Genomic DNA, 10566 nt, shown 5'->3' with positions numbered 1-10566 from the left:
CAGAAAATTGGCACTTTAGATACTAAACGATAGCCTGTGCTCTGCAACCATGCTATCATTCTTGCTCAAAGATCTTGTCAGAGCCTATAAATTAAGCAGGATTTGGGCCTAGAGTTACATGAAAGAGACAGCTGTAGGAAACAGGGATGCTGTCTCAACTCTCAGAACCTAAATTTAAGGGAAAATTCTCTTCCATTTGACCCAGGATGTGACTTTTATCCCAGCATATGCTATTTTAACCCATGTATTACTGAATGAGCAGCATATGCTCAGGCATTGGGGTGTCAAGATGTCACATGAATGATCACTTCTACCTTCTACAGCCTGAAAGACGCTACATAATGCCTGTTTCCATCCATATGAACTGCATCCCCTATTGTGGTGTTACTGTACCCAAGCTATTAGAGATGCTGCCTGAATGTGTACTGACTCTAAAACAATAGCTCTGACAACAGCTCATCTCCACAGGGCAGAAGGTCACTGCTTTGAAAAGCTGAGCCAGCATTGCTCAGACACAGCACTTGAGTTACTGCAGAAAAAGGAGGATATAATGAGCCAGCTCACCCCTCTGCCTTATTCCCATGTACACTTTAAACCCAGGGATGAGAACCAAGGTATCCTTATACTCCAATCCCTTGCTACCCTGCTACTGAGGAGATGGAGGAAGCCCTCTGACACTGCCTGTAACAATGAGAAATAGTCAAAAAATTGCACAGAGAACAACAACATTCTGGTGCAGTGTTTCTGGGATCTCCTTTCATCCAGTGATGAATAGCCCACAACTATTATGCACAAAACCAAGGATTAATATCTGTTGGTGTTGTAGCCTTTCAAGAAGGAAATACCTAAAGGCTGTCTCCACATCTGCAGATACGTTATTTCAGGGCCAGGTACATGTACCATCTACAAAGGTCTCTGCCATCCCTAAAAAGGGAAAAAGGGAGATGCCCAATTTCAAAGTAATCATTAGGCCTGCATGGTACAATGGTTTCAGTCAGGCAAAATGCATACAAACCACATGAATGATCACAGAAGGCCAGCAGTGCTGTGCTCCTTAGATACATCAGGACTCAAAGCATTGGTAGCTTTGCTGCCAGCCATGCTGTTTGAAGGATGTAAGTGAAGCTATACTGGTGTGGGAATAAGTAGAAAATACACTCAAGTCCTTCAGGTCTGAAACAGAAGTAATAAGATTTCAAGTTAATGACAAATAGAGAACATTTGTTTTAAGTTTAAACAAGGTTGTTTTGAATAACAAACAGACAAACATTTTGTAGAAGAGGAGAGGGAGCAAAGTGACCTCCCTGCTTTAGGGTAGCTGCTACATTGCCCTTTCTTCTTGTGTTTGAGCAACAGCAAGGGATAGCAAGGGATAGTAGACAACAGAATAACAGCAGTGTCTGTTTTTTTTTTTTTTCCAGCCTGCAGGCAGATGCATTCTGGCTGTACACCCAGCTTAACACAAGGGGCTGTGCAAGTGGTCAGCTGCCCTTTGACAAGGTGGAGTCCCTTCTTGCCTAGCGCTTGGGCGGGTGCTGACTCAACCCTGTATGTGTGGACTCACAGAATAAAAGGATGGAGGTAAAGCAGCATGGAAAAGCACAGGGCTGTCCTTTGCAGGGTTTCCTTTAAGAACCTTTTTGCTCTAAGGGAAAGCTGATGAAAGAAACAGGCAGCATCAGGTAGAACCTGACCTGGAAATTGGGCCGGCTGGCTGGAGCGTATAGTTACAGTGCTCTCTGGTGGCAGATGAAATCCTCACCGACCTTCCCAGCCACAGTAACCCTGCAAGGAAAGGGGTGTGCTGAGAGCTTCGAGCCTCTTTTCCTGGAGCCATGTGAGTACTAGGTGATGAAGTCTAAGGGCATAAACACATAAACAGACAAGCACAGATAAGCATTTTAAAATCTGTGGAAGAACTGTGCAGATCCAACTCCAATTAAAATTCTCAGCACAGCAAAAGGATTTTTAATAGCTTTGTGAATAGCAAAGGCTTTTCAGCACTGTCACATGCACATTTTTTTGTATGGAAATGGATGCCACAAGCAAAAGAGAAATACCCTCCTGTCTCTAAGTGAATGCCCACACACCAGTTACACTAACATGAAAACCCCATGGCAGAGCATAATACAGACCAATCGTTCCCGTAGTGCCTGTAATCTGCAGATCTCCAAACACATCACACAGATCTCTGATGAAGTTCAGAGCATCACTGTTAAGGAAACATTTCTATACCTGGGGCACAGATGTAGAGAGGCAAAGATATTTGCAAGCTGAAATACAACTGCAAATACTGTTTTTTGGTCCCTGCCTCCAACCAGTGATGGCGGACTTCCAAGCACAAGAACTACATGCCAGACTCTTAGATTTTCTTCTAAATGAGTCACCTGCTAGGGGCCATGACGGGTTTATCAGCAGAGAATCACAGACTGGCTGAGGTTGGAAAGGACCTCTGGAGATACCCTGAACATCTGTTCTGCTCAAGCAGGGCCACCTAGAAAAGGTTACTCAGGACCATGTCCAGATGGTTTTTGGAGATCTCCAAGGAGGGAGACTCCACAGCCTCTCTGGACAACTTTGCTAGTCACCCTCATGGTAAAGAAGTGTTTCCTGATGTTCAGAAAGATATTTCTGTGTTTCAGTTTATGCCCATTACTTCTTACCCTGTCAATCATGTCCTTCCACTTTGCACATGTACACCAACATTTCATATTTCATAGCATACAAGTCTTTCCCACATCCAAAACCATCTGTACTGGCTACTGGGATGCTTTAAAGAAGTTACAGAAGCAGCTGACCAACAGCCCATTGGAGCGAGTACCTGTCTGTCATCAGGGGTGTAACGTGCTTTGCTTCCTTTACACAGAATACAGACAGAAAGGAAGATGTTACAACAACTGAATGCAAGCTGTAGTTGCTACAAGGAGGGAAGATTTCTAATATATCAATGATCATGAGTAAGCATTTTCATTTCTCAGCAGCCACTCTGGCACTTCTGCCAGGGCATTGTTAGCAGACCTGAGTTTATACTGACTATAGATTGAATCAAGCAAAGGCATGTGGAGCCACAAGGCTGCATATAAATGCTTAGCAGAACACTAAACCTCAGCAAGTAGGACATTGCCAAAGGAATGTGTCTATATATGTTTCTGCCTTTTTGGAGGGTAGGCAGGTAGCACCTGCCCCAAGACTTCAGTCTGCACAGAATACAGAATTAGACATTTTAAAATGAAGAAATTTCTATAAGGACACAACCAACTAAACAATTTCTGAATTCAATTATGTAAATGTTACACCTGAGAAACTCTGCTAAAGCTGTAAGGCTAACAACAGACATAATCTGGATTCACAAATGTGGAATAATGCAAAATTTGCTCTCTTCCCTCACCTGTGAGGGTGAATGAAGCAGGCTGGCTGGGGAGAGAAAATAACCATAATAAAATGTCTAAGGTACTTTCCAACTCTAGTACCCAGTCCAGCTCCCATTTTAAAAGTCCTGAGAGTTGAATCTAAAGACCTAGGCACAGAGTCAGTTCAGACTTAAGCTGCCACACAGCACCTGAGTCCCAGTGGCTGTTCAGATACAGGCTCTCAGCTCAAGGCAAATGAAACACAGGTCAATTTACCTCATAGAAAAGAACATTTCAACTACTCTGAAACATTTTGTGTTTGCTGTAGGCTAAAAGAATATCTAGCCCAGCTGATCTTTGGTAACCTTAGCATACGTGTGATTTTTTCCCCTCACCAGGTCAATCACATTCCCACTGAAACTACCTAAGGGGATCGAATTAAGCCAGGCAAATCATTCCACATAAGCTGTATGTCCCATTTTGCTCCCTGCAAAACACACACTACTTCAAGCATTTGTGCAGTTTGCTCTGAATACCCGATATTAAAAATTAAATATTTCATACTGATTTCTTTTAAATAAGTCATAGAAAAAATCCACAACCAATGCAAGAGCAGTCTGATAAAAAGAAAACAGAAGAAAATTGCAGTACAAACTATTTGTCTGAAACTGTTCACTTGTTTTTATGTTCATCTCTCCAGTATTAACCTGGGAGTGATGGGACAGGGGGGAACAACAACACAGAAGCGATACTCTTCACTAACTCCTTGGTCCCCAAAGGTAGATATCTGCAACACTTCATGCTGTAAGTTTCACAGCAGGTTTTACTGTTGCCATGGTTATTCAAAATCTTCTATTCAGTAAGAGAGAAAGAAATTCTCCAGGTCTCTGCAATACATAGTAACACGAGCATCTCAGTGCCAAGCTCTCCACATGGGGTTAGGCTTCAACAGCATTGCCCTAAATCTAAACATACAACATCAAATTAAGGGTACTTAAATATTTAAAAAGAATTAAAAGTGACACTTATTTAATTTAGAAGATAAAGTTAGTGTGAGAAGAAAAGAAAGAAAAGGAGAGGGAGAAGGAAGGAAGGAGGAAAGGAGGGAAGGAAGAAGGGAAGGAAGGAATCCCATATCTTTAGAAAGTGTCCTTTTCTCAATTTTGCAGATATGGTTCCAAAACACTGAGTAGGGTACAGACTTCAGGAAATACAGAAACACATTTGAGTTCTGCCACTATCTGTAGTGTTTTCTTCAATATCTAATTTGTAAACTCAATAAAAAAGCTAGCATCTAAATGACCAGTAAAGTCAGTACTGAGCAGGAAAAAGGCTCTCAATACATTTGTTATCCCCTCAGGTAGCTGATTAGCAAGGTAATATGATGAATTATTTAGCCAATGCATGGTTTTATTCCCCATCCACTTTTTGATCTTCCCCACTCCATGAAATAGGCCATGGTCTTGAGGTTTCTGGAATATGAATCAAGTCACATTTCAGCACTTTCATAATTCAGCAGCATTCTATTCAGTGCTGGACAGTTCTGTTTGCTCCTCTCTAGCTGGGACTGATACATAAGAGCAAAAACATGAAGCAACTTGGATGCTACCATTTAAACAGTTTATACCGTGTCAAGAAAGCTTGCAACTCAAACAGATCTATGGGTGGCAGAGAACATCCTTTGGTGTCTTCACTTCAGCATGTCATATTCAGAGGGCTGTGCTGTGCAGTGTTTTCACCTCCCACAGGATAGGCTCAACTTCCAGCTCAGGGATGCACATAATGGTCTCAGTCAAGACTCTGTAAGAGCACATCACTATGTAGAGCCATAGTCTCTGTCTTCCTGCTCCTATTAAATAATTTTCTGCTTATTCATTTGAGGATCGCATTAGTTTTCAGTCACAGCATTACACTAAGATGTTCAGCCAATTAGCTGACTTCTAACTCCTTTCAGGGTCACCGTTTCCCTGGAAGCACGTACCCTGCTCTGTGCGTGTGCACTATCGTCTTTGTTCCCAAACACATGACCTTGCATCTGGCTACATTAACATTTATGCTGGTTAAACAAGCCCCACTTCCCTAATGAACTAGACTGATCTGTCAAACTGATCCAACTTTATCACTATTTACTCTTAGTAGTAATGTATCCTCTGCAAATTTTACCGGCACCGATTTCCTCATTTTTGAACCATTAATAATACCACAGATTTGTATTAGGCTAGAAAAGATCCCCATGGAACTCTGCTAGAAATACCCTCTATGGATGATGATTCCTCATTTACAATTCCTTTTTTTTGAAACTCATGAGCCAATTTTAATCTATTTATTAAGTGCTACATTAATTTTGCATAGTTCTAATTTTTTAATTGGAATGTCATGTGGTACTAAGTCAAATGCTTTTGAGAAGTGCAGGTAGATGTCAGCACAGCTCCTCTTACCACCCAACCTTGTCAAAAACAAGGTTGTGTTTGCTTAAGCAGATCTGTTCCCCACAAAGTGAGATATGCAACAGTGACTGCTCAAGACCATAGGTTGAAATAAAATGCAGCATCCAGAGTCTTAATGAGCAATGAGGAACTGCAGCAGCCAGAAGGTTTCAACTGGGGAGCCAGTCGGTTACATTTTCTTACTGACAAGCCCAAAGGTTTTCAATCACTGTCTACTCCATTTATTTACAATATATAGTATGCTAAAATTCAACACGTACGTGGAGAAATGACTCATCAAGGATCTCTGAGCACTTTGAGTCACAAACACTTACCTGCTTTTGTGCTACAAGATGAATTGAATGGCATGTTTTCTGACTTCCTCCTCATTCTGGTTCACTGGCTCCTGGTCTTCTTTCCTATTGAAACCTTGTGGAAGAGTCAATCTCAGCTTTTATCTCTGTGGTGAACACATCCTGGAAGGCACAAAGAAAGCATCATGTCTTGAAGAGACTTGGTGAGAAATCTAGAAGGTAGTTTTCAGCTTTGCATTACTGTGTGAGAAACACAAAGGCAGGAACTTAGCTGGTCAGTTCTCTGGAGCTCTAATGGTCTGTCTCACCTATTTCTACATCACCTTCTAGAAGAACAGGTAGACTGTGCAGAGGCAGTTGTACAGTCTGAACCTCTCATAGAAGTCCTAGCATCTCAAAGAACAGTTATGTGAGATGGGGTGACAGAACACCCCATGTTGAAAGGATGGGCTCCCTCTCTTCCTTCTCATTCTACTCCACCCATCCGCACACCCAAGAGCAGTGGTTGTTGGATTTGCAACAAGATGATTCAGATTTCAAAACTGCAAGACATCTGTATCTCTCAATTTCTGTGCCTTATAATTGAATAATAATTTTCTCTTACTTCTCCAGTATCAGTAAATAATAAAGTTGGGTAAAGTTTAGAATCTTCTGAATATACACCTTTTTTTTTTTTAAATATATATATAACAAGAGGCTGCTCTTCAACAGTAAATTAATCTCTATGAGCATGCATGTACTTCCATATACCAGTCATATATCAGTCAGATCCTCTTTCATTTCACAGATGCTGGGCTATAGATTGCAATATAATTTGGAATTCTTTCTCTGAAATTGCTAGGCAATCTATGAAGTAGCAAGGAGCAATAATGATAATAAATCAGCACATACAAATTTACGTAAAATGCTTTCAGTGATAATTTTAAGATGCTAGTTTTAAATACCAAAATAATTTCAATTATTTACCATAATTACAAAATGCACATTTCCCAGTCCCAAAGTCAACATAAAACAAACTAACCAAAAGCAGTGTAAAGTATCTAAACAAAAGGGTGAATTTGTTGCTAGAATCCAATTTTGAACCCCCAACTCATTATACCTAACACCTCAGGTTCAATATTACGTGGTTCTACATCCTAACAAAGGACCTCCATAAGAAATACTGTACCTCTCTTGATGAATAAGATTGTACCAGTTAGTTTGAATCCTTCTGTCTGATTTACTGTGTACAATTACATTCATACCTATGCAATCCCATTGAAATCAGTAATAGTAACACTCACCATATAAAAGATACTACTCACAGGCACTGTATATAAACTCAAAATAGATAGCTTTAACACAGGACAGATTGATAAAGCCCTGCAAGGAACCCCTTCTAAATTTAACACCAGATCTGACTTTGATTTGCTTTAGTTCTGTTGGATATAATAGCAGCCTTGTGATCTCAAGCTCATGATGCTATTAACTCACTTAATACAGATTTACTCACTTTTAAGGATTCATAATAGCTCCCTGTGGTCATTTCGGTCACCTCTTAAAATCAAGGTCTCTCTGGACATTCCTTCAAGTAATTTATGAATGGGTCAATGAAACTGTTAATAATTCCAGCTGTCTTCTCTCACTCTCCTCATGTTTCAAGGCAGTAAGTTTTACTCCCTTCTTATGTGGATAGCAACACTTCTTGCTTGGCTTAGGAGGAGTGATTGCTATTGTTTCTGAATTAATGCACAGATGAGATATGGATTTGGAACAGACTTTTCTAACATGTCCTATAGAACACTATTTAAGAGGACAGAAATTGAAGATACACTTAATGAGGCATAATTCACTGAGATGCAATCCTGTAGCTTGTGCCTGCCTGCATAAACTGTGAGCTTTAGAAGTAAAGGGTTTTAACTCTCTGCTAACACACTGGTAATACAGCTACTACCACTATGTGTCAAATGCTGGTTCTATAGTTTCAGCTACATTTGTAAATTACGCACTCACAAAATACTGTGTTTGCTAATCCTTGATAGAACCTACAAACTACTAGATGTGTACTTCTATAAAGAAACTGGTGTCTGATCTCTGACATAGTGCTGTATTAACCCAGTTCAGAAAGAAATGTTTCATATCATTTCAGTGACAGTGAACAGTCAGGTTGACTGAGCTAACGAGGAAACATGCCCTTTTTGCTTGATTTGCCAATTAAGAACTTGTGGATGTGATGATGAACACCTATAAGAATGGAAACTGCATTGTCTGGAGAATATATGCACAGAAGGGGAAACCAGCAGAAAACAAAATTTAAGAATCTGAGAATGAAGGTACTCGTCCAAGCTAGTCCACTTAACTGTACAGTGAACTGGTTAGCTTGGCATAGTCTCTTGCTGCTGCTTTTTTGACCTTGTAAGAGCAATAGACTTGAAACAAGTTCATGGCTCACAGTTGGAACGTTGAACTGTTTCAAGGTGAGTTAGGATTTAAACCATAGTTTCCCACTCAGACAATAAACAGATATGCATGTCCATGGCCGTGTTACTTGCTATTCTGCTCAGGTTTACTTACTCTAAATCTGAGCTGCCCTGATGAATGTATAGAGACTTCTAATAGAAATATAGACACTTGTAATGGAAATATCCATACAAATTAAGCATGAATTAAATTGAGTGTGTGTGTAAGCAACTGAAGAAACAGTAAAACAAGTGTTAAAAGAATGGTCTGCATTGACAACAAAGGACACTGTTCCCAGCAATAAAAATGAGAAGTGTGTTGTTCATGTCAAGACCAGAAAGCCTGCACTCTGGTAAAATCATAGCACAGACGAGTCATCAGGGGGAGATCCTACACTAACACCAGGAGGATGGCATCAAGGTCACAGGCCATTCCTTTTCTTGTTAGCTTACAAGGAAAACAGGCTATAGCTACACAGTTGTGTATATATTCCAAACATATATTACATGCAAGAAGAAAAAAAAAAAGGGAAAAAAAAGGAAATAATCAGTAGTCTTGCCTAAGATTCATGGACACTGATGCAAGATTCTGAATCTAACAACAACACTATAATAACTGTTGGCTCCTAACAGGTATAAAAGATCAGTCCCCAGACTAATTCAGCATCATCAGACAAGAACTCTGGAATGTGATGAGCACACAACAGCTGGCACATCTTCCATGTGGCACAAGTGACCCTAGCCAGATCACTTGGGCACACCCATTCTAGAGTTTGTGTGTGGGTCTGAGAGTGTCAGTGGACAAAATCAACTTACTTAGAGCTCCTGAAAATAATTACCCACTTCCCCTTCCATAAGTTCTTTCAATGAGTTTTGTTACAGCAGCTTCCTTCAAGTGCAGATAGACTGCTTCTAGTAACAGCTACACAGTTTTTTTAGGTATCTCTTCATGACATGACACTCCACTTTGAACTGGTGCAGCCTCACCTCAATATTATGTTTAGTACTGTGTTTGTGGTGCCATGATATAAGGACATAAAACTATTAGAGAGTGTCCAAAGGAGGAAAACAAAGATGGTGAAAGGGTGTAGAGGGCAAGAAGTATGAGGAGTGGCTAAAGTCACTTGCTTTGTTCATCTCAGAGAAGATAAGACTGCGGGGCAAACCTCATGGGTGGCCTACTGCTTCCTCAAGAGGGCAAGCAGAGGGGGAGACGCTGATCTCTTCTGTCTGTTGACCAGCAATAGGACTCAAGGGAATGGCATGAAACTGCATCAGGGAAGGTTCAGGTTGCATATTGGGAAAAGGCTCTTCACTGAGAGGGTGGTTGGGCAGTAAAACAGGCTCCCCAGGGAAGTGGTCACAGCACCAAACCTCCTGGAGTTCAGAAAACGCTCTGATTTTTTGGTGGTCCTATGTGGAGCCAGGATTTGGACTTGATGATCCTCATGGGTCCCTTCCAACTCAGGATATTCTATGATTTTATAACATTGGACTATACCATATGGATATGTCCTGTAGACCATCTGCTCCTGATGATTTAAATAGGAAATAAAGATAACGTTTAGCAAATGAGTAACTCAGAGAAGACTAATCTTTTGTGTTAATCCTAGGCATCCTGAGTTTGGTTCTGGCCTTCTTACAGAGAAAGGGAAAACAAAGCTGAGTGGATATGGGCAAAAAACAGATGTACAAGCATGTCTGAGACTGTCCCCCAGCTAATCTTTCAGTACCTGATTATGGTTTCAGATATCCTCTAGCCCTTTAGATAACCACATTCTTACATTGCATAGATATTTGGCAACTATCACTACAGCTGGTTATTAAAAAAAAAAAAAAGAAAAAAAAAGTAGATAAATAAGGCCTAGGATAAAGAAATACATCATCCACCCATTATCCCTTCAATGTATGTAGCCTGCTGGCACGGTTCAGAGTTAATTTACATGATAGATGCTTCTACTTTGGCCTAAAACAAGGCTGGTCTGCATGTCATTTCCTGTCAGGAGTTGCTGAACCTCAATTACTTATTTGAGATAAA

The 10566-nt window shown here is 40.5% G+C and overlaps 1 pseudogene across 1 annotated transcript; it reads right to left on the bottom strand.

The window, feature by feature from the left end:
- Positions 1 to 646: 646 nt before the first annotated feature.
- LOC310901168 lies at positions 647 to 9824 on the bottom strand (annotated as a pseudogene). The gene is made up of 4 exons: positions 9711 to 9824; positions 7564 to 7705; positions 4103 to 4237; positions 647 to 681 (listed from the first exon to the last, which is right to left on the bottom strand). The product of its transcript is annotated as an uncharacterized misc_RNA (transcript).
- Between the last annotated feature and the right edge of the window lie 742 nt (positions 9825 to 10566).

This window comes from Anser anser, assembly GCF_964211835.1.
Source record: "Anser anser genome assembly, chromosome: 5".
In the NCBI taxonomy this organism is placed as follows: Eukaryota; Metazoa; Chordata; class Aves; order Anseriformes; family Anatidae; genus Anser; species Anser anser.
The sequence above is the reverse complement of the archived record's forward strand: the minus strand, read 5'-3'. Positions and strand labels throughout refer to the sequence as shown.